The sequence below is a fragment of the Bufo gargarizans genome, chromosome 9, assembly GCF_014858855.1.
Source record: "Bufo gargarizans isolate SCDJY-AF-19 chromosome 9, ASM1485885v1, whole genome shotgun sequence".
NCBI lineage: Eukaryota > Metazoa > Chordata > Amphibia > Anura > Bufonidae > Bufo > Bufo gargarizans.
The window spans coordinates 93,309,471-93,337,323 of NC_058088.1; positions in this window are offsets into that span (position 1 = coordinate 93,309,471).

A 27,853-nucleotide genomic window follows, 5' to 3' on the forward strand; every position below is an offset into this window, starting at 1 on the left:
AAAAGAAGAGATACAAATAAAAGGAGAGAAAGAGGCGAAAAAAAAAAGGGAGGAAAAGGAGGAGAAGAAAAGAAGGGAAAAGGAAAGGAAAAAAAAAAAGAAAAAGAATACAGGAACAGGATATGGCTCCAAAAGCTAGTAGGCGCTCGGCTGACCTCTCAAGTCAGAAATTGGGTCCCAAACTTTTGAAACAACAAAAATAGACAGTTCCTGAGGTCTCCGAGGGTTAACACGAGGGGCGGACAAAAGGAACTTGTCACAAAAAAAACGACGACTCAGAGGTGACTGAAATAGAACCACAAAAAGCCTCCAGATACCCCGAAGAGGAAGACGGTATAATGGGGAAGTTATCCCTAATGACAACTCCTCTCCGTTAGAAGAAATACTCCTAGCGGTCAAACAAAATGGGGATTTAATACAGGTTGTTACAACCCAACTTGGGTTTATCCAAGTTGATGTGGGACTAATAAAAGATGATTTGTCAAAATGCGAGACAGAGTTAACAACCTCAAGAGCTCCGTTGCCCTGATACAGAATGAATCCAAAAAAATAAACACTGAAGTCTCCACACTTAAACTAGAGTGTAACCTTCTGAAGAAAAAGGTGGTGGACCTTGAGGATAGGTCACGAAGATATAACGTGAGAATAATAGGGATTCCAGAGGGTGCGGAAGAGAAGAACTCAACCCAATTCATACAGAAGTTAATTTTTGAGAATTTTGGGAAAGATTCGTTTTCCCCTTTTTTTATGATAGAAAGAGCTCATCGGGTCCCAGGGGGTAAACCAATTCCAGGGAGACAACCTCGGACATTTCTCGTTAAGTTACTGGCCACAGGGGATAAAGATATCCTTTTGAGAAGGGCGAGGGAATGTTCACCGGTTGTATATAATGGTAATAGATTGGCCTTTTTTCCAGATTTCTCAAAAGACATACAAGAAAAGAGACGCACATTTATGACTGTCAAAAAGAGGCTAAGAGAAAGGGATATTAAATATTCTCTTATGTTCCCAGCAAAATTGCGGATTATTTTCAATGACAAAATTCTATTTTTTGACACCTCGGAAGAAGCCGTGGATTGGCTTGAACGAAATAATCTATGATTTAATTGTTTTAGGATGTGGTGGGAACAATAATTGTTATAAGGGGCCTATACCCCTAAATTTCTTTCTCTTTGCTTCCTAATAGGGGTGGCCGAGTGGGGGGAGTGTGGGAGGGATGGTCATAGGAGAGAAATCTACTACAATATGTGGTGGATTACCTGTATGGGGGGTTGGGGGGTGGGGTTGGGGTTGGGCTGTGGTGCGTCAAACTATATATATTTATTTTTTTTTTTTCCTTTTTCCCATTTAACCGCTGTTGATAATGTCGACTAGAATTATTGCCTGGAATATACGCGGTTTGGGGGATAGAGGAAAAAGACAAGCGGTTTTTGACTTGACTCAGGTCCACTTACCAGCAATAGTATGCTTGTTAGAGACCCATCTCACTGAAGAGACCTCTAGGGTGGTCGACAGGGGATGGGCTGCGCACACGTATCATTCTACTTTCTCCAATTACTCGAGAGGTGTTACTGTCTTGATACATAGACTTATTGATTTCGTTTGTGAGGCATCCTCTGTCGACCATCAGGGGAGATTTATCTTTTTATATTGTAGGTTAAGGGGGAAGATATGTATTTTGGCCTTTGTCTATATTCCACCGCCATTTTCCTTTTCGGTTCTTAATTCTTTGGTATTATTTATGGATAAATGGCCAGAGTGTCCAACACTGATTATTGGTGATTTCAACTGTGTCATTGATCCTCTACGTGATAGGGTCTCTATGAGTGTCAGGAGTGATAGTCCAGTTCAGGGGTCTCCCCTGGCATGGTTTTGCCTGGAGGCTGGTTTTGAAGATGTTTGGGAATATCTAGGACAGGGGAAAAGGGCTTTTTCATGTTTTAGTAAAGCAGGTAAATCGATGTCTAGAATAGATCTTGCACTGATAAGTAGTAAACATGTGAAACTGGTAAAGCGAATGAAATATGAAACGAGGTCAATATCGGATCATTCTCCGTTACTACTTGAACTCTGCTTATCTCAGGAAAGATACACACAAAAACCTCCTTTTAGACTAAATCCTTATTGGCTATCAGTTATAAAGACACATGAAATAATCCAAAATGAAATTGGCCGATTTTGGGATAATAACTATGGCTCAGCAAAAATTCAAGTGGTATGGGATACTTTCAAGGCGTATATGAGGGGATTGATGGTTAGTAACATCGCGAACCTCAGAAAGGAGTACGGGAAAAAACAGAAAAATCTAGAAGAACGTGCATCACTGGCGACAGAATCCTTTTATATGAATAAGACGGAGGAGAATAGGGAAAATATGCAAAGAGCCACACAAATATACTCTAATTTTTTATTGGACAAGGCCCAACAGAGCCTTTTTTTAAAGGGCAAAAATACTTCACGGAGTCAGGGCGACCTGGTAAATTTTTGTCCAGAGTAATCTCAAGCCAACAATCCAAAAAATATATAGATAAGGTTCGACTGAGTGATGGTAGGATGGTCACTAGACCGGGTCCGGTAGAGAAGGCCTTCGTTGACTATTTCCTTGATTTGTATAAAGCTGAATCCAAGATCACAGATGATAAGATAGATTTCTATCTTGACGGGATCGTCTTTCCAACTATTACTGAGGCGCAAAAGAAAGCACTTGAACTAGAGGTCTCAATTCAGGAACTTGAGGGAGCTATTAAATTATGCTCAGCCAACTCCACTCCTGGTTCAGATGGACTCCCATATGAATTCTATAGTAAATATGGGGATTGTATTCTCCCTAGACTGTTGGAAGTCTTTTCTGAATCAATGGAGGATGGGAAGTTGCCAGATTCAATGATGGAAGCTGTAATAACATTAATTCCAAAAAAAGGCAAGGACCCTTTAGATCTAGAATCTTATAGACCAATCTCACTGCTTAATGCAGATGTAAAGCTTCTTGCGAGGGTACTGGCTACAAGGCTTTCTAGGGTTATTTCCTCTATTGTCCATCCGGATCAGAGTGGCTTTATTCAAAACAAGGGCACACATCATAATTTACATCGGCTCTTTTCTAATATTCAGGCCCCTGGGGGGACCGCTCGCTCCATCCTGTCATTGGATGCCTCCAAGGCCTTTGACAGGGTGGAGTGGCGCTTCCTCTGGAAGGTCCTGGCAAGGATGGGCTTTGGGGAAAAGTTTATAGGTACTCTCAAGTTATTGTATAGATCTCCAAGGGCAAAATTGAGTCTTAATGGAATCCTGAGTAGTAGTATTGATTTAAATAGAGGCACGCGGCAGGGCTGTCCATTATCCCCCTTGTTATTCGATATTTATATCGAACCCCTTGCGATGGCCATCAGGCAGGACGATCAGGTTAAAGGATTTGGTACGCTAGGATCACAAGACCGTATCTCCTTATATGCGGATGATGTTCTTTTTTTTATAGACCATACGGAAATTACTCTTCCTAGGATTATTCAAATGGTTAAAGCATTTGGTGAGGTGTCCGGTCTTCTTATAAACTGGGCCAAGACCAGTTTGATGCCAATAGACCCCCTGCCACAGAAAGAGGTTCTTGTGACACAGTTGGACATTGTTGACACTTTTCAATACTTGGGTTTGACTATATCACCCCGGGTTGAAAATTTTGTACAACTTAATTTGATCCCCATAATGGTAAGGAGTAGAGCTAAAATAGGGATCTGGCTGAGACTTCCCCTATCCAGAGCTGACCGAGTTTCACTGGTTAAAATGGTGATATTACCACAATTTCTTTACGTGCTCAGGAATACACCTATTTGGATACAAGATAAGTATTTTAAACTCATGGAATGAATAATTAATGATTTAATATGGGGAAGAAAGCGAGTTCGAATAAAGTTGGAATATTTGTATAAATCAGTGGAGTGCGGGGGTTTAAATCTCCCTTACTTTAAAGGGTATTTTATTGCAGCCCAGTTATTGATGTGCTATGAATCAGAGAACAGCGCACTGCTGGGGAAGTTGGTAACCAGTCACGCTCACAATAATATTTTTACCCTGTTGGAATCCGGGCTATTGAAGAGCTATGAGCGAGGCTACAGAGAGACTATAAAATTACTCCTGAAAGTGTGGGCTACAACTAGGACATGGTTGAAGGTTAAGGGTTCACTTACATTTACGCCTCTCTGGCATAATGTGTATTTACAAAGGCTAGATGATATTGCAGCCGACACATTTTGGCAGAAGAATAAAATTCTGTATATTTCACAGGTAGTTAAAGATAGAGATATTAAACCATTTATAGAGATGACACATAATATAGAAAACCTTTCATGGTTTAGGTATTTTCAATTGCGCTCAGTACTATCTTTTTTGAATGATTGGGTAGGGGGTACATTGTCTAGAATAAAGATTTCAAATATATATAAGTTACTACTTAAGGCACGGTTAGTGATACACAGTCACCAGGACAAAGAGCGTGGGAGGTGGATTGTCCGAATTTACAATTAGAAGGGTGGGAGAATATTTTTGGGAACTTAGGCTCACTATCCCAGAACTTCAACCATGTTTTAGTACAATTCTATATTTGCCATAGATTATATATCACTCCTTTATGGATGAATAAATGTGGATTAAGAGACACGTCTAACTGCCCTAAATGCGACACTGCAGGAGCGGATTTTCTTCATATGATATGGACTTGTCCAGAACTCATAAACTATTGGAATACTATAAATAATTGTATTATGTATAAACTAAAAATACGAATCCCTTTTGAACTACAAGTATTCGTGCTTAATGATCTTTCCAAACTAAATAATCATAAGTATCAAAAGATCCTCCTGAGTAGGATACTGATGTTGGCCAGAGTGCTGGTCAGTCGGACCTGGTTTGCTCGATATACTCCAGATATAAATACATGGATAAATCTAATTGATAAGGTAAAAAATTATGAGAAAATCATGTATAAACAGAGGGAAGCTGAGGAGAAGTGGACTAAGATATGGGGTGGTTGGAGGACCTGATTAGTTGTGATAAAAATTATTATTTTTTTTTTTTGACGCACCACAGGTAGGGGGGGAGGGGAGGGGTTAGGGAATTGGGGTTGGGGGGGAATTGCATCCTTTTTTCTATTTGTAATGTTTTGATATATTAATTAATAAAGATAATCAATTTAAAAAAAACAAAAGCGCCAAGAAAGCGACGAACACCGAACCCGAACCCGGACTTTTACGAAAATGTCCGGGTTCGGGTCCGTGTCACGGACACCCCAAAATTCGGTACGAACCCAACAAAAAAAAATAAAAAATACTAAAAAAAATAAATAAATAAAAGGTACCTCGAGCCACATAATCTGAATTTCTTTTATGTCAGGTGAATGCCTAATTTTTAAGGCTTGTACTCCCATGGCCTAAAGTAATACTTTAGGGTACAGCTCTGACAGGGTACATTTCAGAGAATTTCCCTTTAAGACTCATAAAAATGTCCCCTCATTAAGACACATATTTTTTATTGGAATTTTGGTCATTGATCCCCCTCTAGTATGTCACTATCCATGTTGTGGGACTATTTGTGCCCTTCTACTAAGTATTTGGTGGCTGCAAATATGAGCTGAAGGTTTTTCAGGTTCGCCTGCCATTAAAGTGAATGGGCCCCACCACGAACTTGCGGTTCTCGAACATTTTAACCGTCCCAGCTGATGTTCGTCCACCACAGAGCCTTGAGGGACACCAACAGAGAGGGAAAAAATTGAGGATGTGGTGTGAGAGTTGGAGACACTTTTTGTCTCGTAAGTGAGGTATGATGTGATCCAAGAGAGTGCAAGGTCCAAGATGCCAAAAGATGAGAGAGTTTGTAATAGAAGGGATTGGTTGATGGTGTCAACATAGTAATGTTTTTTTTATTTTGGCTGTCAGCAGGTTGTTGGTGACTTTGGTAAGGGCAGTTTTAGTCAAGTGGTGGGGTCTTCACAACTTCGAAGGATCCCAGGGACCTAGGGGCGAATTTGAAACTGGGAACCCTTAAACGGATGTTTTGGTGGAGAGCCATACCTTATCTCCCGGCGAGAACTGAGGCGGTTTTCTTCTTTTCCTTTCCGCATTCATCTTCATGCGGGTCACTGCTTTATCGATGCAAATCTTGGTATCCTGCAAGATCTTAAAAAAAATCCCTAAAATAGGAATAGGACTCATTAGTATGGTTATTGTAGGAGAACTATGCCCAAGGTAACAATTGTACCCAGTTGCCATTTTGAGCTGAAACAAAATGCTGAAGGTAATTCTCAAATATCTAATTGACCTGTTCTACTTGTCCGTTGGTTTGGAAGTGATAACCGGAGGAGAAGTCCAAGTCAACTTCTAGCAGTCGGCAAAGAGCTCTCCAGAGCTTGGAGGTAAACTGGACTCCCCGATCAGAAACAATATGCCCCGGTAAACCACACAGACAAAATATATGTTTCACAAACAGTTTAACAAGTTCCGCAGCCGAGGGTAATCCAGTCAAAGCGGTCCACAACCACCCAAATCACGGTGCATCCGGCCAAGGAGGGCAGATCTGTAAAAAATTCCATGGTAATCGACGTACGGGTGAGCAACCTGTCTAGGGACATCAGGGTAGCCAGGTGCCAGTGTTAGGTGAGTTAGGGGTCACTACTCCTCCCTCTCCCTTGTGTTAGGGAACCCAGTCTCCCTTCCCTCTGCCCTGCACGTCTGGTACCTGCCTTACCAGACGTGATATTATATCTGGTCCTTATTTTGGGGGGAAAATTCAATTCTTTTATTTTTTCTTCCCTCTCTAAGATCCACTATGGATCCTATTGCTGCTTTGGCAAAGCAGTTACAAGGTCTGTCTCTTGAAGTGACAGAATTGAAGGTGTCGGCCCCTCAGTAGCAGCAACTGCAGCAGTCCTTGAGCCCAGTGGTTGCTATGGGTAACCAGGTCAATCCAGGCCCTAAAGTTGCTCTAACTGACAGATTTTCTGGAGGAAGAAACAAATTTGTGGTGTTCCATGAAGCATGTAAATTATATTTCAGGCTGCACCCAAGTTCCTCAGGTAATGAGGAACTGCGGGTAGGGATTGTTATCTCCCTTCTTCAAGGGTTTCCTCAATCCTGGGCTTTTTGGTTGCCAGCTTGTACCCAGGCCCTCCAGTCTGTAGATGGGTTTTTTGAGGCTCTGGGTCTCATATACAATGACCCTGACCGAGTCTCTCTTCCTGAGTCCAGATTACAACAACTTCAGCAGGAAGATCAGTCAGCAGAGGTTTTTTTTTTTTTTTTTTTTTATTATATTTATTTATCATTTTTCATACATATGTTTAAAACACGAGACCAAAGAAGAGGCAAAAAAAACAATTCCAGGGGAATGTACATTGCAGAGTACAAAAACTTTACATCCTCATATATTTCATAATTACTGACTTCTAAGTTTAAATCATCATGTATTACACAGTTACTAAATGGCCTCACTTTTGCTACAAATACTCCCCGTATCTACTTCATTTTGCTTCACAGCAATAATATATTATAATACCTCAAAAACAAAAAAAGGAAAAACATACCCTCATCCCCACCCTAACCCACCCAACCCTCCACCCTCTTGGTTGTCCTGGGGGCCCCTGCAGGCAATTTGTTTCCATGATCCCTTTTACCAGGCATCTGTTTCAGACCAGTATCCCTCCTTCTTAATTTTTATTTATTTATTTATTTATTTATTTCTCCCCTCCTTGTTATCGCCCTTTTCTCCTGACTGATATATTCATATCTCTGCACCCTCTCACATAGATTTTTCCATTCTTCCACATTTGGCGGGCTGCTCGCTCCCCATCCTCTAGCCAGCACCACCCGCGCAAGCATTAACCCTTTTTCCCATTTCCTTTCACTTTCTCTGTTCACCCCAATTCTTCTGGTGTCCCCCAGCACTGCTATGCTAATCTCCAATGGGGCGTCGTGCCCCGTTGCTCTACTAAGGTCCTGGAATACTTGCGCCCAATATCCCTGCACAATGGGACAGTGCCAAATCAGATGGTCAAAATCAGCTCCCTCCTTACTACACTTCCAGCACTTTGCCTCCCCTGTTTTATACATCTTGCTCAATGCCCAAGGAGTAATATAAGTCCGGTGGAGGATAAAGAACTGCGTCAGTCGAAAATTACTAGAAATGGTGCTCCTTTTTATATTTTTATAAATACTTCTCCAATCCAGAATAGACGGTGTCACCTCTTGTGCCCATTTATTTTCACTATTAAATCTGATCACCCCTACTAACCCCTTCTTTATTTTTTTATAAATCTGTGAGATTGATACTTTACTCCCTACTCCCTGATAACAAAATTCAGCAAATTCTGAGTGTTTAGTGTTAAAATATTCTCTATTTTCTGTTAAGTCAAAGGCATGTTTTAATCTACCATATCTAAACCATGTGAGACCATCTATATCTGTGTTAACCCCCATTTCCTCTAACGTCTTCACCTGTCCTTCCACCACCATCTGAGCCACAAACCTAATACCCTTTCTATCCCAAAATACATAGTCTTCCAACTTCCAAAACTCTCTTAAATTAAGATTTCCCCAAATAGGAGTAAACCTTAATGAGTGATTTATACCCAATAATTTTTTAACCTTAACCCAAACTAAGTGTATCATCTTACTAATTGGGCACTTCCTGCCCTTACTTATTAAAACACCAGTTTCTAAGAGGCTAACTATATTATATTGGAGACCTCCAATTTCCCCCTCCAGATAACGACGCAATCCATCATCCTCCATCATTAGCCACTGTAGCTGGGATGCATAATAGTAGCCACGAAAACAGGGAACAGACAGGCCTCCATCTTCCTCATCTAACCATAAATATTTTTGTTTCAGCCTGACCCTCTTTCTCCCCCAGATGAGATCGTTTATCAGTCTTTCTAATGAGTTAAAGAAGTGATCCCCTATCCATACAGGGCAGGAGGAAATAACATACAAAATCTGCGGCAGAAGGACCATCTTTATTATCGCAATTCGATCCGCCTGTCGGATTAACAGTTTTTGCCAGACACATATTTTTTCTCTAATCCTTTTTAAAAGAGGGTCAATATTTGGTTCTGGATACTCCTGTATCCTTGAACTAACCTTGATACCCAGATAATCAAACGACTCAGTGGATTTCAAAACTTTTACATTAATTTCCTCCTGCCCTATTTCATAACCGATTGGGAGCAATACCGATTTTGTCCAGTTCACCCTAAAGCCTGAGATTGAACCAAACTGGTTTACTATTCCTATGAGGTATGATACCATTGGTATACCCCCCTCCACAAAGAACAGAATATCATCGGCATAGAGGCCTATCTTATCCAGTACACTTCTTCCACCGAACCCCCTAATTTGGTTGTCCGCTCGAACCTTACATGCCAGCGGCTCCACAAATATGGCGAACAATAATGGGGAGAGTGGACACCCCTGACGGGTTCCCCTCTGTAGGGATATGGGCTCTGATATTACTCCATTTATTTTTACCCTAGCTTTCGACTTCTTATATAGCGTTTGCACCCATCCAATAAATTTTTCACCCAAGTTAAACTCGTGCATAATCCTCCAGAGGTACGCCCACTCCACCCTGTCGAACGCTTTCTCAGCGTCCAATGACAGAATGGAGTGGGCGCCCTCCCCACCCATCTGCAAATTCAGAAACGTCCGTCGAATATTTGTCTGGGCCTGACGTCTAGGTATAAACCCTGATTGATCCGGGTGTATTAACGTCTCAATAACTCTTTTTAGGCGATTTGCAAGTAGCTTGGCACATAATTTAAAATCTGTATTAAGAAGAGAGATGGGGCGATACGAGACCACCCTTTTCTCATCCTTCCCCTTTTTTCCTATCAGACTTATTACAGCCTCCGTAAGGGAGGCAGGAAGTTCCCCCCTGTCCATTGAATCGTTTAAGACCTGCGCAAAAACTGGGAGAATAACATCTCCATATCTTCTATATATCTCAAAGGGCAGGCCATCCAACCCGGGACTCGTATTACCCTGAATGGTTTTCAGTGTGTCCCGCAATTCCTCCACTTCAATAGGACCATTCAGCAGGTCCCTCTCTTCCTCCGAGAGTCTGGGGGTCGGCACTCCCGCCAAGAAAAGTCCAATCTCCTCAATCCCCCCCCCTCCCTCGGAGGAGTAGAGGTCCCCATAATATTTAATAAATTCCTGTTCTATTTCTCCCTGGCTGGATGCCATCCCCCCATCTCTCCTCTCGACACCACCAATCCTGTTACCCCCCCTTTGATTCTGTACAAGAGTAGACAATAATCTCCCAGACTTTCCAGATTCCCTAAAATACCGTTCCCCCTCAAAAAACACTTTATGTTGTGCCTTGTCCATCCAATAATTTTTCAGAGCACTTTTCGCCTCATCCAGCTGTTCTGTCAACTCCGGGAGTTTCTTATTCATATGTTCTGCTTCTATTTTTTTAATCCTATCTACCAGCTCTCTCTCCTGTTTAGCAAATCTGCTCTTTAATCCCTTAATTTTACTTACCAGTATACCGCGCAGAAATGCTTTAAAAGCATCCCAAACATACCCTAGACCTGCAGAGCCCAAGTTATACTTCCAAAACTCCTCTATATCCGCCCTGATTCCCTGTTCTTCCTTGATTAAATTCAACCAATGTGGATTCAGGCGGAATTCTCGACCAACTCGTCTGGAGTTTGTTTTGAACAGCAAACAGACAGGAGAGTGGTCTGAAATACTATTTGCTTCATACCTCATACTTGAGATCTGATCTATCAATTCTGAGCTGATCAAGGCCATGTCTATTCTGGACATTATTTTATTTCCCCGACTAAAACAGGAGAACGCTCGCTTATCTTCATAAAGATACCTCCATACATCTATTAGGGAGAGTTCCTGCGATATTTTCCACAGCGATGTTTGTTGAGCAGGCTCCTGTTTATTTCTTGGGGTAACTGAGTATCTATCCAACTCACTATTCATAACGTTATTGAGATCCCCTATTATTACTATGGGGCATTTACCCCTTGAATCTACATACTCCATTAATCTATGAATAACCGTTAAAGAAAAAGGGGGAGGTATATACACAAAGGCAAGGATACATACTATACCATTCCACTGGCAGTGGAGGAATACATATCTACCCCTCTCGTCAATTGCCTGGTCGATTGGGAGATAATCTACCTTATCATGAATATATACACTAACTCCACATGAGTAAGTAGAGAAACACGAATGGTATTGATACCGAGCCCACTTCCTCTTTAGTAAATACATCTTATCTTTTGTACTATGTGTCTCCAATAACCCTACTATAGCCGGAAGATGTCTAATTACATTATCAAAGACCGCAACCCTCTTGATCCTATCTCCAAGGCCCCGTACATTCCATGTCATTATTCTACTCATTTAGATCTATCCTTCTCCTTCTCCCTTCTCTGCCCTGTTCCCGCAGAGCCTCCCAAGACAACCGTTCCCACCTCAAGCCCCCCCCCCCCTCCCCCTCCCCCCTTTCCCACCCCCCCCCCCCTCTATCTGGTCGGTGGAAATAGACATTTCCCCCACCTCTTACATTCGGCCCCTTCCAACCCCCACCCCCTATCCCCTGTGCGCCAATCTAATGCCGTTCATGTTCCAATTCCTTTAGCATCCAGCCAGTCCGCTACCTCCGCTGGAGAACCAAAAAAGCTAACCTGATCACGATATATAATACAAAGCTTAGTGGGATATAACAAGGCATATTGTATCTGAGCATCCGCTAGTCTCTTCTTAACTTCTTTAAACTCACGCCTTTTTATCTGTGTCGCTCTAGAGTAATCTGGATATATCTCTATATTATTCCCATTAAACTCGATTGTCTGCAGGTTCCTTTTTGATCGCATTATTACATCTCTGTCCCTGGAGCTTTGTATTTTGACTAAAATTGCCCTAGGGGGGGCCCCTTTTGGGGGGGGTCTCCCTGGTATTCTATGGGCTCTTTCCGCTGCAAACCCTTGAGATAAAGCACACTCTGTAAAATTATCCTGTAACCACTGTTGAATAAACCCAGTTGTATCCTCTCCTTCCACTCCCTCAGGGAATCCGACTATTCTAATATTTGATCTCCTGGACATATCTTCCAATGTAGTAATTCTCTCTAGAAGGATTTTTTTTCTCACCATCTAACCCTTCCACTTTTTTCTTTACACCTTCTAGGTCCTTTTTCATACTTCCGGAGGAAATCTGCAGCTCTTTCACCTTTTCCCTTACTTTATTCATGTCCTCCTTTATAAAGGAGAGGTCAACCTGCACCGAAGCAATCTTTGAGGACAGCTCCTCCAAACTATGATTGGTTTTTTGTACTGCGCCCAGAATTTCCATAAGCCTCATATCTACAGAATTAATTCTTTCTTCCATCCCCTCCCCACTGCCCCTCCTCCTTTCCACTCCACCACGTTCCTCAGAAGCCACCTCTTCACAAGTTTCCTTCTGATTTTCCTTGTTTCCCCGTAGTGAGCTCTTCATTTTTGAAGGCGATCTAAGATATTTCTCCAGGCTTGTTGTAGTGATATTACCCTTGCCTACACCCGGCGAGGAAGCACCCACAGATTTTCTATTTACGCCCTTTGGAGGCATAACTATAATCTCCCCAGGGGAAGGAAAAGTGGAAGGGGTTAACTTGCCAAAAACCTGACAGAGAGAAAAAAAGGGGTTGAGAGAAAGTACAACATATATAGGTCTTTACCAAGTTCCTAATCCAGTAGGAGGCCGATGCACATTGCGCAGTCCCAAAATAAACAAAAGTAAACAAAATACACTTTTCACAAATGAAAATAATAACAGAAAATAATAAAGTACCATGCAGTATGTTACATTCCAAAAATGTCCTCAAAACTATGCATGCGTTTCAATAAATGGAAAACAGCAGCACCAGAAAAGGACCACACAAAAAACACAAAAAAAAAAAAAGCCACTTGTTCTGTCCCGCTCTTTCCAGTCACAAGACCAATATGGATATAATGGACATTTGCTCCGGCCGGTCTTCTCCAGTCCACATACCAAAGGAAAATACACTTGTACTTCTGGAGTCGTCCCTTTACATGAGAGTGAATTAAATTGCTCATGTGCATAAGTGCATAAGTCCAAGGGACCTTACAAATGAGTACTGCAAGGTGCCCCCTATTATTATTATTATTATTTTTTTTTTTTTTTTTTTTTGTTCCCCTTCTCCGCTGCTTTATTTTATTTCACTTCTTATCTCCCCAATGTTATAGTCAGCAGAGGTTTATTGTTCTGAATTTCAAAGGTGGGCCACGGATGCTAAGTTGAATGACCTGGCTTTCAGTATGTCAGTTTTGCCAAGGGTTATCAGAAAAAGTAAAAGATGTGCTATTGCTGTATGATACTCCTATATCCCTTGAGGCCGCTATGTCACTATCTATAAAAATTGATAGACACCTTAGGGATAGGCTGAGGCGTTCATTTCCCCACCGACTGTTCTCAAGCAGAAGTCAGCTTTTTCTGACGAAGAACACATGCAACAAGGGGGAGCCACTTGTCAGGCAGGTCCTCCTGGGGCTCGTTGCTATGTCCTGGAAGGGCTTCCTACTCCTGTGGTATTAGGTCTTCCCTGGTTGGTGATGAACAATCCTGTTGTTGATTGGCAGGCCAGGGAGATATTGAAGTGGAGTGAGCATTGGGACAATTGCTTAAGTAGCAGTTGCTCAGCCACCTCCATTACAACCTTACCAACATTTGTGAACATTTTTGAAGGCAATTTTGAGGTTTTCTCTGAGAAGGGTTGTCAATAGTTACCACCCCATCGTCCGTATGATTGCCCGGTTAACCTGCTCCCTGGAGAAAAGTTACCTAAAACTAGGTTATATAATCTTTATGGCCCCAAAAGACAAGCCATGAAGGATTATATTTCCGAGAGTCTGGCTAACGGAAATATAAGACCCTGTAGTTGTGAGGAAGAAGGATGGGGGCCTGCTTCCTTGCCTAGATTTTCGTGAGCTAAATCGAATAACTATCTCAAACCCCTATCCTCTCCCTCTCATTCCTAGCCTGCTTAATCAGATTGCTGGTGCAAAATGGTTTTCCAAGATAGATGTGAGAGGATCCTATAATCTGATTCGCATTAAAGAGGGGGATGAGTGGAATAGTGCATTTAACACTCCTGAGGGGCATTAGGAAAGCCTGGTCATGCCATTTGGCCTGACTAATGCTCCTGTTGTCTTTCAACACTATTTTTTGTCATCTTATAAGCAAATTTGTTGTAATATATCTTGACGATATTTTGATTTATTCACCCGGCCTGTAGACACACAAGGTACATGTCAGGCAGGTGTTGCAGATTTTACGGACAAATAAGTTATATGCTAAATGTGTATTCGCCGTACAGGAGGTACAATTCCTGGGGTATCTGCTATCAGCTTCTGGGTTCCGTATGGATCCAGAGAAGGTCTGTGCGATTCTAAAATGGAATCTTCCGGAGAACCTGAAAATGCTGCAGCGTTTTTTGGGTTTTGCCAATTTCTATAGAAAATGTATTCAAAACTATTTGGTGATTGTCAAACCCCTTACTGACATGACTAAAAAGGGGACTGATTTTCTAAATGGTCTTATTCTGCTAAACTGGCTTTTTCTTCTCTGAAGGAGAGGTTCAGCTCGGCACTCATACTGGTCCAGCTGGATGTGTCTCAACCTTTTATTGTGGAGGTTGATGCATCAGAGCTGGGGGCTGTACTGTCTCAGAGTCTGCCTCCAAGTAAATGGCACCATTGTGCTTTCTTTTCTAAGAAATTGTTGGCAGCTGAGAAAAATTATGATATACAGTGAATATAAAAAGTCTACCCACCCCTGTTAAAATGGCAGGTTTCTGTGATGTAAAAAAATGAGACAAAGATAAATCATTTCAGAAGTTTTTGTTAATGCTGTAGTGTAAAGCATACACAGAGCTGGGCCTAACTCAGCCGAAACTGAACAGACAGACAGGGAAATGGTAACGCTGCAGGATAAGGCCGACACATAACTCATCAAGATCAGGACAGACAGCAGCAGCAGATAAAGGTAATGGTGGAGTATAAGGCCTACACATAAGTCAACATGCTCAGGACAGATAGCAGCAGCAGGTACATGGCAATTGTCGAGTCAAAGGCCTACACATAGCTCGGCCTAACTCAGCAAGAACAGACAGCACCAGGTTATTTGTTTGCAGCAGGAATATGTTCCCAGGAATAGGCCCCCACCAGACCTGGGCAACACCCAAAATAAACTTTGACACCTCTGACAGCAGCAGGTTCTTTGCTTGCAGCAGGAATGTGTTCCAAGGAATGGGTTCCCACCAGACATGGGCAACACCCAAAATAAACTTAGACACCTCTGACAGCAGCAGGTTCTCTGTTTGCAGCAGGAATGTGTTCCCAGGAATGGCCCCCCACCAGACCTGGGCAACACAAAAAATAAACTTAGACACCTCTTACAGCAGCAGGTTTGTCATCTAGAGCAGGAATATGCTCCTAAGCATACAGAATGCAATATTTCCCTTTTAGAATTTTTTTATCGATTGTCTTTTAAGTACGTAGAGCCCGCAATGAATTAGTACGGCATTAGCTCCACACGCTGCACGCATCGGTCTGCTCTCAGTTTCCATATCTGGTACATCGAGTCTAGGGAAGAACACTGCGGTAACGCAGCCTGCATTGCTATATGCTGATTCCTCCAAGCCAGAGGGCAGCAGGACTGGCGGGGTTTAGCAGCGGCTCTCTCATCCTCCTTTTGTCTGTGAAGAGACATGATTACCGCGGATCTCACAATCCATACATGATCAGCACTACACACACATGCCATTCTCCAGCCATCAGCAGCACCCAGCCGTCCTCTGCCCATCATAGTGCAGAAGCCATTGAGGCACCAGATTGCCTCGTCCCGGGTGTGGAAGTGTCCCCGGATCTGCCGCTGGGATCAGTTCCCCTCTCCTCATTGGTGACTCTGTCACGGTCCTCGGCTGCTGGTGGGGTCCTCGGTGGCTGCCTCCAGTGCGCAGCCCAGATCTTCGATCGCAGGTCATGCTGCTGAATAATCCTTTAACTGCGAGGCTTGGCTACACACGGGGGTAGTGTCATACAGCAGGGGAGCAGACTTCAGCAGAAAGGAGCTAACAGGCACCGGGGAGCACCTCCACTGTCATCTAGCAGACCGGAGTTTGGAGTCTGTTTTGAAGGCACCATGTGTTCTCGAGTTACATCAAGCATCCGGTAAACTTACCCGACAAAACTAATGCATCTTTGCTTCATCTTTGTGGACTTGACATAGAAATTCCTATTTCATTAAGTTCATGAAAAAGTATAGTAAAACGTTCTTATACAATGCAGATGTCTAGAGGAGGAGAATAATGCAGGGCTTCCAGGGAGAGATGAGGTAGATAGATTTTTACATCTCCATCATGCTATAATCTATCTATCTACCCCATTTCTCCCTTGAAGCCCTTAAATTTTCTCCCCCTCCAGACATCTGCATTGTAGAGGAACAGATTACTGTACATTTTTCTTGAAACTACAAGATCTGATTTTCTATGTCAAGTCCACAAAGATGAAGCACAGCTGCATTTGTTAATGGGGACAGTTTACCGGTAGTTCTATATAACTCCAGAACACATGTTGCCTTCAAAACAGACTACAAACTCCGCTCTGCTGGATGACAGTGGAGGCACTCCCCGGTGCCTGTGAGCTCCTTCCAGGTGAAGCCTGCCCTGGGCTTTGTGACACTACTCCTCGTGTGTAGTCAAGCCTGTTCCTCAATGCAGTGGCGTAGGGATCGCCATAGCAACCATAGCAGTGGCTATGGGCCCTATGCCACTGGGGGCCCGTCCGGGCCGCCTTCTGTTGATTTTTTTATTTTTATTTTTATTTACACACACACACAGGCAGCCAGGCCCGAGCCGTGTATCGCCCGTCCACTACACTGGAGGACAAGGAGTCAGCACTGGAGCAGGCGCACGCAGGGCCGGGCCGACACAGAGGCTGGGGAGGCTACATCCAGGCCACTGAGTAACTCAGAAGATCCGATCATATTCTAACCCCCAGGCGTTCCCATGGTGACGGGGATGCTTGCCTGGGGGTTAGAATATAGCATCAAATCTGAGTTTTCACGCTCTCAGTGAGAGCGTGAAAACTCAAATCCGATGGTATATTCTAACCCCCAGGCGTTCCCATGGTGACAGGGACGCTTGTGTGGGGGTTAGAATATACAGGGCCACGCCGCTCACAGGAGCACATTTATAAACTAATCAGTAACTTTAATTTAATCATTGACATCGCTGATCTCTTTACTTGGATTGGATTTGGATATCTTACTCTGTCTTAGCTCCGGTAACGGGTACAGCAGGCAGTGCGGGCGGGCGGCGCTCACTCACTGACGTCACGTGCTTGCTCCTCCCACTAGGCAGCGCAGGCGCGTGACATCAGTGAGTGAGCGCCGCCCGCCTGCACTGCCTGCTGTTACCGGAGCTAAGACAGAGTAAGATATCCAAATACAATCCAAGTAAAGAGATCAGTGATGTCAATGATTAAATTATTAAAGTTACTGATTAGTTTATAAATGTGCTCCTGTGAGCGTCGGGGAGGGGGATCTGTGGTGGATTTCACTATTTAGGGGAGGGGAATCTGTGGTGGATGGCACTATTTAGGGGAGGGGGATCTGTGGTGGATGGCACTTTTTAGGGGAGGGGGATATGTGGTGGATGTCACTATTTAGGGGAGGGGGATCTGTGGTGGCTGGCACTATTTAGGGGCGGGGGATCTGTGGATGGCACTATTTAGGGGAGGGGGATCTGTGGATAACACTATTTAGGGGAGGGGGATCTGTGCATGGCACTGTTTAGGGGAGGGGGATCTGTGGATGGCACTGTTTAGGGGAGGGGGGATCTGTATCTGTGGATGGCACTGTTTAGGGGAGGGGGATCTGTGGATGGCACTGTTTAGGGGAGGGGGATCTGTGGATGGCACTGGGGGGGCCCATACAATTATTTTTGCTATGGGGCCCATGCATTTCCAGCTACGCCTCTGCCTCAATGGCTTCTGTGTAGAGTTGAGTGGACACCTGGATGTTCGGGTTCAACGGGTTCGGACAAAATTCACAAAAAAGTTCGAGTTCGGCACCCCAACTTGACCCGAACTTGACCCCGAACCCCATTGAAGTCAATGGGGATCCGAACTTTGGGGCACTAAAATAGCTCTAAAAAAGTGATGGAAAGGGCTAGAGGGGTGCAAAAGGCAGCAAAATGTGGTTAAGAGCATGGCAGATGCTCTGCAAACAAATGTGGATGTGGATGTGAATGTGAATGACTTCAAATAACATAAAATATGTAAAAATAAAAAATTATAATCTTGATCTAGGAGGTGGAGGTCCATATGGAGTAGGAGGTTTAGGAGGCTGTGGCCGTGGCTGTGTAGGTGGAAGCAGCGGTGGAGGAGGTAACCAACACTGGTTTTTGGTTTCGTTTTTTATTTATTTATTTTTTTGTTTAAATTTGGGTAGACCCCAAAACATTGGGAAATATTAACAATGAATCAAAGAGAATGTGCGCTGGAGTACAACAATGGCTGGGTGAGGCTGGTATACATGTCTATTCTGCACAAGGTACATACAAGTCCTGTGAAATCCCTGCCTGGTTCATTTTAATGAACGTGAGCTTGTTCACATTGCCTGTGCCACATCCTTTTCCATCATCGCCCAGAGCTTTTTTTCAAGGAGTCATAGAAGTGGGATAGTAGCGCTGAGAACCGCGTCATCGGCACTGGCCATGTTGGTGGAGTACTCAAAAGAGCGCAACAAGTCACACAGGTCTCGCATGGAGGCCCACTCATTGGTGGTGAAGTGGTGCTGTTCCGCAGAGCAACTCGCCCATGCGTGCTGCAGCTGAAACTCCACTATCGCCTGCTGCTGCTCGCACAATCTGGCCAGCATGAGCAAGGTGGAGTTCCACCTTGTGGGAACATCACATATGAGGAGGTGAGCGGGAAGGCCGAAGTTACGCTGCAGCGCTGACAGACGAGCAGCAGCAGGGTGAGAACGCCGAAAGCGCGCACAAACAGCCCGCACTTTCTGCACCACCTAATCCAGCACATGCACCTTGCAAGGGATGTGCGTAAAACCGGCTAGGCCCAGAGCTGCTACGAGATTCCGCCCTTTATGTCACACGAACAGGCTAGGGTTGAGGCTCACTAGCACCAACCACTCATTGGTCTATTGTTCCATTTGTCTTATATTCGTTGAAATTGAATATTCGTCATTATTCTATTTATTGCGATTAATATGTGATTTAATTATTTGCGTATTGCGATTTTTTAACTGTATAAAGCAACTTTCCTATTGGATTGCTAATGGTATGTGTATTTTATGAATATCCGCTATATTGCTATATATTTGTTGTGGAATCATATATCATATATCTAGTATCAAATGTATACTTGCTTGTATTATATCTAACAGTTGCTTAAACAAGATGGCCCCTGAAGTAGCAGCCAGCTCCCTTAATAATCCCTTACTAAACACTTTATGATATTGAAATTGCTGACATAGTGCTGACATTGCTAAAGTATGGAGTGATAATGTGATACCTTGTCATGGGACTTAGTAATGTGACAATTAGATCATCAAATTAGCCGAGTCATAAAGTTCCTCTTTTTTGTTATAAAATATCATGTAATCTCAATAAACGCAGCATCTTGCATTGACTGACTTCTCTGTGACAGTCTGTGTGTGATCTCTCTTTCAAGGCGTACGTATGCCAATTATTTTATATCATTCGGAGCAATACATCAACAATACATCACTGACTATTGGAGTCAGATCCAGAACCATATCAGTTGGCGCCAAACGACGTGGGGCCTGAGGATTGGACCTCCTGCTGGCGTACCCCCAGAGACTGGACCCAGAGAGACAAGCCAACGGACACCGGGACCGCGGCCCGTAATAAGAGGTGAGAAAATATATTCATCTTACCTATTTTGTGTCCCTTGGCTTAGTCTATCCATATTTGTTCTAGGGAGGGGTGCACCGACAGTGAGGCATCCTCAGGGGCATGAAAGTAAGAACCCCATTGTATTGATAAGCTTGATGTATTGTGTTTTATTATTTTTTTGTGTATGGTTGGTTTCTCTGGTCTCTGGGAGAAAGGAGAGGCATAGACTGACAGAACAATAGAAGTCTCCTAAAGTGCCTACATTGAGGGGTAACCCTGGTGTGTAACCCCAAGAAATAGTAGAAGGGAAGGAGACGGCTTGCTGATAACCCAGTGGTGTGTTAATCTCAAGCTCAAGGTGTTTGTTTGTCAGTGTCTGTGCTAATCCAACTATCAGAGACAGAAAGTGTTGAAGGCTCCAGAAAGTGTTGAAGGCTCCAGAACGTGTTGTTTTGAAAAGATGGGTAACCGAAATAGTGTCCCGAAGGGCTATTGTTCACCTGAACAGTACGTGGCGGACCGGAGAGGAAAAGGTTATGTCAAAGGATTAAGCAAGTTAGAAAAGAATTATGGTATTGCAAAAGGAGGTGTGTTGTGTTCTGCTATGTGGCAGACATTGTTGACTGAGAAAAGAGGCAAATTGAATGATGATAAGTTGATAGATACAGTCAGGATATGGCTGGACTGTAGCAAAGAATTTGAACAGACAAAAGGAGAAGCAATGTTTGATGAAAAATCAGGACTCCATTACTATCGGCCTGGCCCAGTCTTAGTACAGGAACAGCCACCGCCCTATAACAGTGGCGCAGCTGAAAGAAAAAGGGGAAGTTGGACTTGTACACATTGTGGTCAGCAGAACCCTGCCCCCCGTGATACGTGCTTAGCCTGTGGTGCTCCACGCCCACATAATCATGCTCTTTTAGCCCCCCAGCACGTCTCACCAGTCCCAGCAATGACGCCATCTTGTCCTCAGCCAACGCCCAAGGCTGGACTTGTAATCTCCCCAAACCCTGCTCTTTCTGTCATGCCACAAGTCACTGCTATATACCCACTTGTAAATCCTGACGGCACCTACATGCTACCCAGTCAGCCCATAGCTCCAGCTCGTATAATGGTAGGAGGAAGTGGTGCTGTAGATCAGGAAGATGAGGATGGGGAGAAACAAAAGGAAGATGCAGGGGAAGACTCACAGCAGACAGTGGACTATGCACCTGGTACTGCAGCACAAACCCCGGGATATCGCAGCCCCCCACCGCACCTTGGACAATTTTCTGATATTACCCTAAGTAGTCAGCAGGGTGCAGCAAGAGCAATGAATGAGTCTTTTCAAAACCAAATTACAGAGCTGCAAAGAGAGATCCATAACATAGGACAAGGAAATCTTGAAGCCTTAAGGGAAATATACTTGAACACTCGCCCAGTCGGGCCACCTAGGTATGTGTCCTTTACCCCCCAGCAGTTGTTCACCATAGTGAACCTCATGCCTGACCCAGATACACACCCTATGCCCTTTTATAGAAAATTGGCACAAGTTTATCAAACCTACGGGTGTACTTGGTCAGACTTGCAAAGTATTGTGCAAAATAAAACTGGTGAATTTTCTTCACTTATAATGGATCACATACGCCAACCAGAACTCCCTGGAGCAAATTATGACACTCGTGATTCAGAATCTGGCCGTGATTTCATTCAGCAATTATATAAGTGGGCGAAAGACAGACTAGCAGAGCAGTCCACGACCCTGCAAGACATGGTGCAGGATAAAGCAGAGTCAGTAGAAAAGTTTGTACAAAGAGTTAAACAAAACTATAAGATATGGGATTCAGTCCAAATGAACCTGTGCACTTAAGACTCCTAGCACGGTCATTTGTAGATGGCCTTAGGCCAGATCTGAACAAAGCTCTTGTAACCTGTCGCCCAGAATGGAAATCATTAACATTGGAAATCTTAGAACAAGTTGCAAAAGGGCTGGAGAGTAGTACAAAGAAATCCCGCATATCAGTCATGGCAGTCATGACGGGAGAAGAAAGAGAGGAAAGACCCCCGCCCCCGTGTCTGTTATGGGTGCGGCAAACCAGGGCACATTAAGAGAAACTGTCGCTCCAAACATCTGTGGCCAGCAGATCAGAGCCAAAGAGGAACTCCTCCTCCATGGCCAGCTCCATCCCACTAGGACGTTGGCAAACCAGTGTTGCTGGGAGGGGACACCCCGTGTATGGCAGTCTCTGCCCCTCCTGCAGGCCCCGCCCCTCGAATCACCCTCGATGTGGCAGGGAAGGAACTCTCATTCCTTGTAGACACTGGTGCAGCCCGCAGTGTGTTATGTGAGACCGCCATACTCCCTTCCTGGCTCACAGATATGCATTTACCCTGCTCTGGTTTAGAAGGGGTCACCCAGCACAACCCTGTTACTAAGCCTCTCTTGATTACTCCCTCTACTAAATCCCAAAGCCAATCTCCACAGTTACATCTGCCCACTGGAGTAATGTCACAATTTGTTGTAAGCCAGACATGTCCTTATAACCTATTAGGCTCAGATTTTCTTCAGAAAATACGTGCCAACATCCAGTTCAAGGAAAATGGTACAGTTGTTTTAGGTACGGCATTGAGTCCTGAAGAAACCTGCCTCCTAATGGCATTAAAATCCCAGTCACTTGAATCACATGAACAAGGGGATTCGCTGCAAAGCATTTTGCACCTCATCCCTGATACCCTTTGGACCAAAGGTCCCCAAGACATTGGGCGTCTCAAAGTCCCACCAGTCACTGTAACCTTGAAGAATCCTAACTTACTGCCTTATAAAGCACAATACCCTCTCTCCATTTCCCAGAGAGATGCTATCACCCTCCAGAACCATATCAGATACAGGCTCTTCTTGCAAATGGAGCTATTAAAATTACCACCTCACCATGTAACACTCCCTTATACCCAATTAAAAAGAAGAGTGTGAAGGGACAGCCTCCTGTATATCGCATGGTACAAGACCTCAGAGCAGTTAATGAGGCTACGGTCTTTGAAACCCCCATTGTACCAAATCCCCACACTTTGCTGGCTAGCATTCCTCCTGTGGCTGCTATCTTTACTGTCATTGATCTAGCAAATGCCTTTTTCTCTGTCCCATTACATGAAGACTCCCAATTTCTCTTTGCTTTTACACATGATGGAAAACAATACACCTGGACGGTGTTGCCTCAAGGAGCTCATAATAGTCCTTCCTGCTTTAGCAAAGCAATGGCATCCATCTTACAACCATGGCAAGCAGATCACCCAGAGGTGGAACTCTTACAATATGTCGATGATTTACTCCTCTGTGCTGACTCACACCCCGTCTGCCTGAACTCATCTGCCTCACTTCTTGCCTACCTGGCGGATGCTGGGTGCAGAGTCTCACGTTCTAAATTACAGTTGTGTCTTCCAAAAGTTGTTTTCCTAGGTCACTGCATCTCTCAAGGCAGTAAGCATCTTACGGATGCCAGAAAGAAAGCAGTCTCAGACATCCCACTGCCAGATACCCCTCACCAACTGCAAACCTTTCTGGGACTCATTTCATACTGTAGACCATGGATCCCTAATGCATCCGTTCTAATGCAACCACTATTTGATTGCATACCCCGTATTGCTACTGTTCCTTTCCAAATGACTGCAGAAGCCATAAAAGCATTCCAATCTCTCAAACAAATCATTGTCACTGCCCCAGCTCTTGGCATCCCTAACTATCAGCTTCCCTTTCGCCTTTATGTCATGGAACGTCAGGGTCATGCCACTGGAGTTCTCACCCAGAGCCATGGGGGTCGTAGTAGACCTCTAGGCTACTTCTCAAAACGTCTAGACCCTGTAGCCAGAGCCACCCCTTCCTGTGTCAGGGCCGTTCATGCTGCTAGTTCTCTCCTGAACGCTACAGCTGACATCGTCCTGGGACACCCACTCACCATCATGGCTCCCCATGACATCTCAGCTATCCTGCAACAAACACAACCTAAACACCTCACTGCACAACGCCACCTCAGGCTCCAGTGTAGCCTGCTTCTGCCAGATAATGTCACCATCCAGAGATGCCACATCCTCAATCCTGCTGCACTCCTTCCTCTCCCAAGGGGGGAGTGTACTGCAGATGGAGATTCTGCAGATTTTATTGATCTACGTGCTGAAGAAGATCTTCAGGAAGAAGAACTATGGGCCTCAACCGACTCTCTTTACAAAGAACAAGAACATGATTGCATTACAATGATGGAAGCTGAAGTAGGAACTCCACCATCAATACAGGATACTCCTTTGCAAAACCCTCACTGGACACTCTTTGTAGACGGTTCAAGGTATGCCGATGACAAAGGGAAATTCCATACAGGCATGGCAGTTACTAGTGAGTATGAAGTACTGTGTGCAAGGCAATTGCGCCCAGACCAGTCAGCACAAGAGGCTGAACTCATAGCTCTTACTGAGGCCTGCCTCATAGCAAAAGACTCCACTGCTAACATCTACACAGACTCCAGATATGCTTTTGGAGTAGTTCATGATTTCGGAATAATATGGAAGGCCAGAGATTACATTACAGCAGCAGGAACCCCAATTAAACATGCTTTAGCAGTGGAGGCTTTGATGACTGCAGTACTCCTGCCCACCAAAGTAGCAGTAATCAAAGTAAAGGCACATACCCGTGCTGACACACCAGAAGCCAAAGGAAATGCATTGGCGGACCAAGCAGCCAAACAGGCAGCAATGGAAGAGGAAAGAGCACAGCCAGATAAAATCATGTTAGCACAACCGAATGTCAAGCAACAAGAAATATCATGGGATCTACTGAAACAGATGCAGAAGCAAGCCACCCGCTCAGAAAAGGAAACCTGGTTAAAGGAGTCAGCCCTGGAAGAAGAATCCGGACTTTGGACACAAGGGAAGAAAGTGTGCTTGCCTAGAGCACTCTATCCTGTAATAGCCTCTGTGGCCCATGGGCCCACTCATCAATCTAAGACAATAATGAAAGAGCTCATCGATAAAATATGGGTAGCCCCAGGAATCACTCCTGTACTAGTGAAATATGTCCAGTCATGTTTAATCTGTGCCCAATGCAATCCAGGTAGGACTGAGCCCACGCCCAAAAAATGTCTCCCAAAAGCCTTATACCCCTTCCAGAGGATCCAGATTGATCATATCCAGATGCCAATGTGCCAAGGGTTTCAATACGTGTTAGTAGTGGTAGACATGTTCTCTGGGTGGCCAGAAGCCTACCCCGTCAGGAATCAGACAGCAACAACTACTGCTAAAAAATTGATACAGGAAACTGTCTGTAGGTACGGGGTACCTGAGGTCATTGAGAGTGATCAGGGCCCAGCATTCACTGCTAACCTAACCCAAGAGGTCTGGAAGATGGTAGGGTCACACCTGGCATTCCACACCCCTTACAGACCCCAAAGTAGCGGCAAAGTCGAGAGACTGAATGGGGTATTAAAGTCAAAAATGCTGAAAATGACTAGGGAAACAGGGCTCAATTGGGTTCAGTGTTTACCAATAGCACTCTTTGCAGTCAGACACACTCCCAAACCTCCCCATAAGCTGACTCCACATGAGATATTGTTTGGGTCGGGACCCCGGATGGGGCTGTACTTCCCTCAACAGTTGCAAATGCATTATGAATCTGTTGCAAAGTATGTGATAGCTTTGAGCAAACAGTTGTCTAACATCCATGTGCAAGTCTTTTCTTCCATTCCAGATCCTGACTCCCTAGAAGGCAGCCACACTCTGAAACCAGGAGAGTGGGTAGTGGTCAAGAAACACGTCAGAAGTACCCTAGAACCACGCTTCGAGGGGCCTTACCAAGTACTACTGACCACTCCAACTTCTGTAAAGCTCGAAGGGAGATCCACCTGGATCCACGCCTCTCACTGCAAAAGGATAAAGAACCCGCCAGATTCAGAAATAACAAAATGATTTTCTTTTATCTGCTAGCACTGGTGACACTCACCAGTGCATACATTCCTCCCCCGGCGGAAATGGATGATGACGGGTGGGACAATAAGTTTGTCAAACATCATCAAGTGTTGTATAAAAGCTTCCCTAATAGTAGTAGCATGGGATGGGTCCCCATGGCTAATGATAAACAGAACAGGACCCTCAGCTCAGAATAGCAATATGCCCTGGAATGACTATATGTGGAGCAATGTATCCTGCTTCCCAAATTGGACCCACTGTTACTGCCTACAGGTACAAACCCATGGTATGGTTTTCAGTTCCCATAACAGATCAGGCTGTAATGATTCCAACCCAGACAGTCCAGTACAGTGCATTGGTATATATGCTGAAGCAAGTGGTGATCTGGCCTGCGCCCGGCGCAGTGTAAAGGACTTGACAATAGGGATGACTAGTGAAACCACAGAGGGTCAAGAAAAGGGTCAAAAACTGGCAGAAGGTATCAAACTAGCCCACTTAATCACTCGTTTGTTCAATAGCACAGTGGTTTCGGTCCCAAAAAATATATACCTAGTATGTGGACACAGGGCATATAAATGGCTCCCTTCGGATTTCAAAGGTTTATGTACAATTGCTAGGCTCACACCAGCCACTTTTACACTGCCTCATGGAAAATTAAATGTCAATGCTATCCCCAAACACACCTTATATAAAAGAGCCGCAGATAACATTCCTAGACCAAATGGAAAACCCCATCTTGTGGAAATGAGTGGTGCCAACAAGTTCTTTAGTACTCTATTAATCTATCCTATGCTTACACAAACATATGACAAGCTAGTAATGGCTACCGACTACTTGGATGATCAGATTTGGGAAATTATGAAACTGATGAATACATCTAATGTTGTCCAGAATCAGCTCATCATAGTCACTAATCAACACACTTTAGTATTAGACTACTTGACTGCAAAGGATGGAGGTATGTGTCAGGTAGTAGGTACTGCATGCTGCCATTATATCGATCCACAAGGTAATCTACAAGTAAAAGCTGGTTTGGAAAAGATGAGTGAGATACGTGATGAATGGCTAGAGGCTCACAGTGCAGATAAGTCAACATGGTGGTCTGACACTTTCTCATTCCTTAATCCCAGTAACTGGTTCAAGGGAATTAGTGGATGGACGATGGGAATAATTCAGGGAATATTACAGATAGCCCTAATATTGATGGTAATCTACATATTTATCAAATTTGTTGTTTCCTGCATTAACCGTATCACCAACAGAAAGAAGCCTGCTGAAGAAGCCATACTACTTCTCTATGAACAAATGGCTAGCACCGCAATAGACGTGGATGTCGTCCCTGCATTCCCGACACCCCCTACATTCCCGACACCCCCGCCTTCTCCAACTCCCGCGGATGAAGCTCCTCCACCCAGACCTGAAGATCCAAGAGATGATGAGAATTAGGGACAAATGAATCCCAGGGTATTACCAGAAGTCCGCTCAATCGGGAACTTATTCACAAGGGATAGGTTGTCGCCACTGTGGGTGAAGAGGATACGAATGGTATGCCAGGGGATTCGCTAGGTTTAGGGAAAGTCTACAATCAAGTCTACAATCAAGTCTACAAGGGGGGACTGTTGTGGAATCATATATCTATATATCTAGTATCAAATGTATACTTGCTTGTATTATATCTAACAGTTTGCTTAAAACAAGATGGCCCCTGAAGTAGCAGCCAGCTCCCTTAATAATCCCTTACTAAACACTTTATGATATTGAAATTGCTGACATAGTGCTGACATTGCTAAAGTATGGAGTGATAATGTGATACCTTGTCATGGGACTTAGTAATGTGACAATTAGATCATCAAATTAGCCGAGTCATAAAGTTCCTCTTTTTTGTTATAAAATATCATGTAATCTCAATAAACGCAGCATCTTGCATTGACTGACTTCTCTGTGACAGTCTGTGTGTGATCTCTCTTTCAAGGCGTAC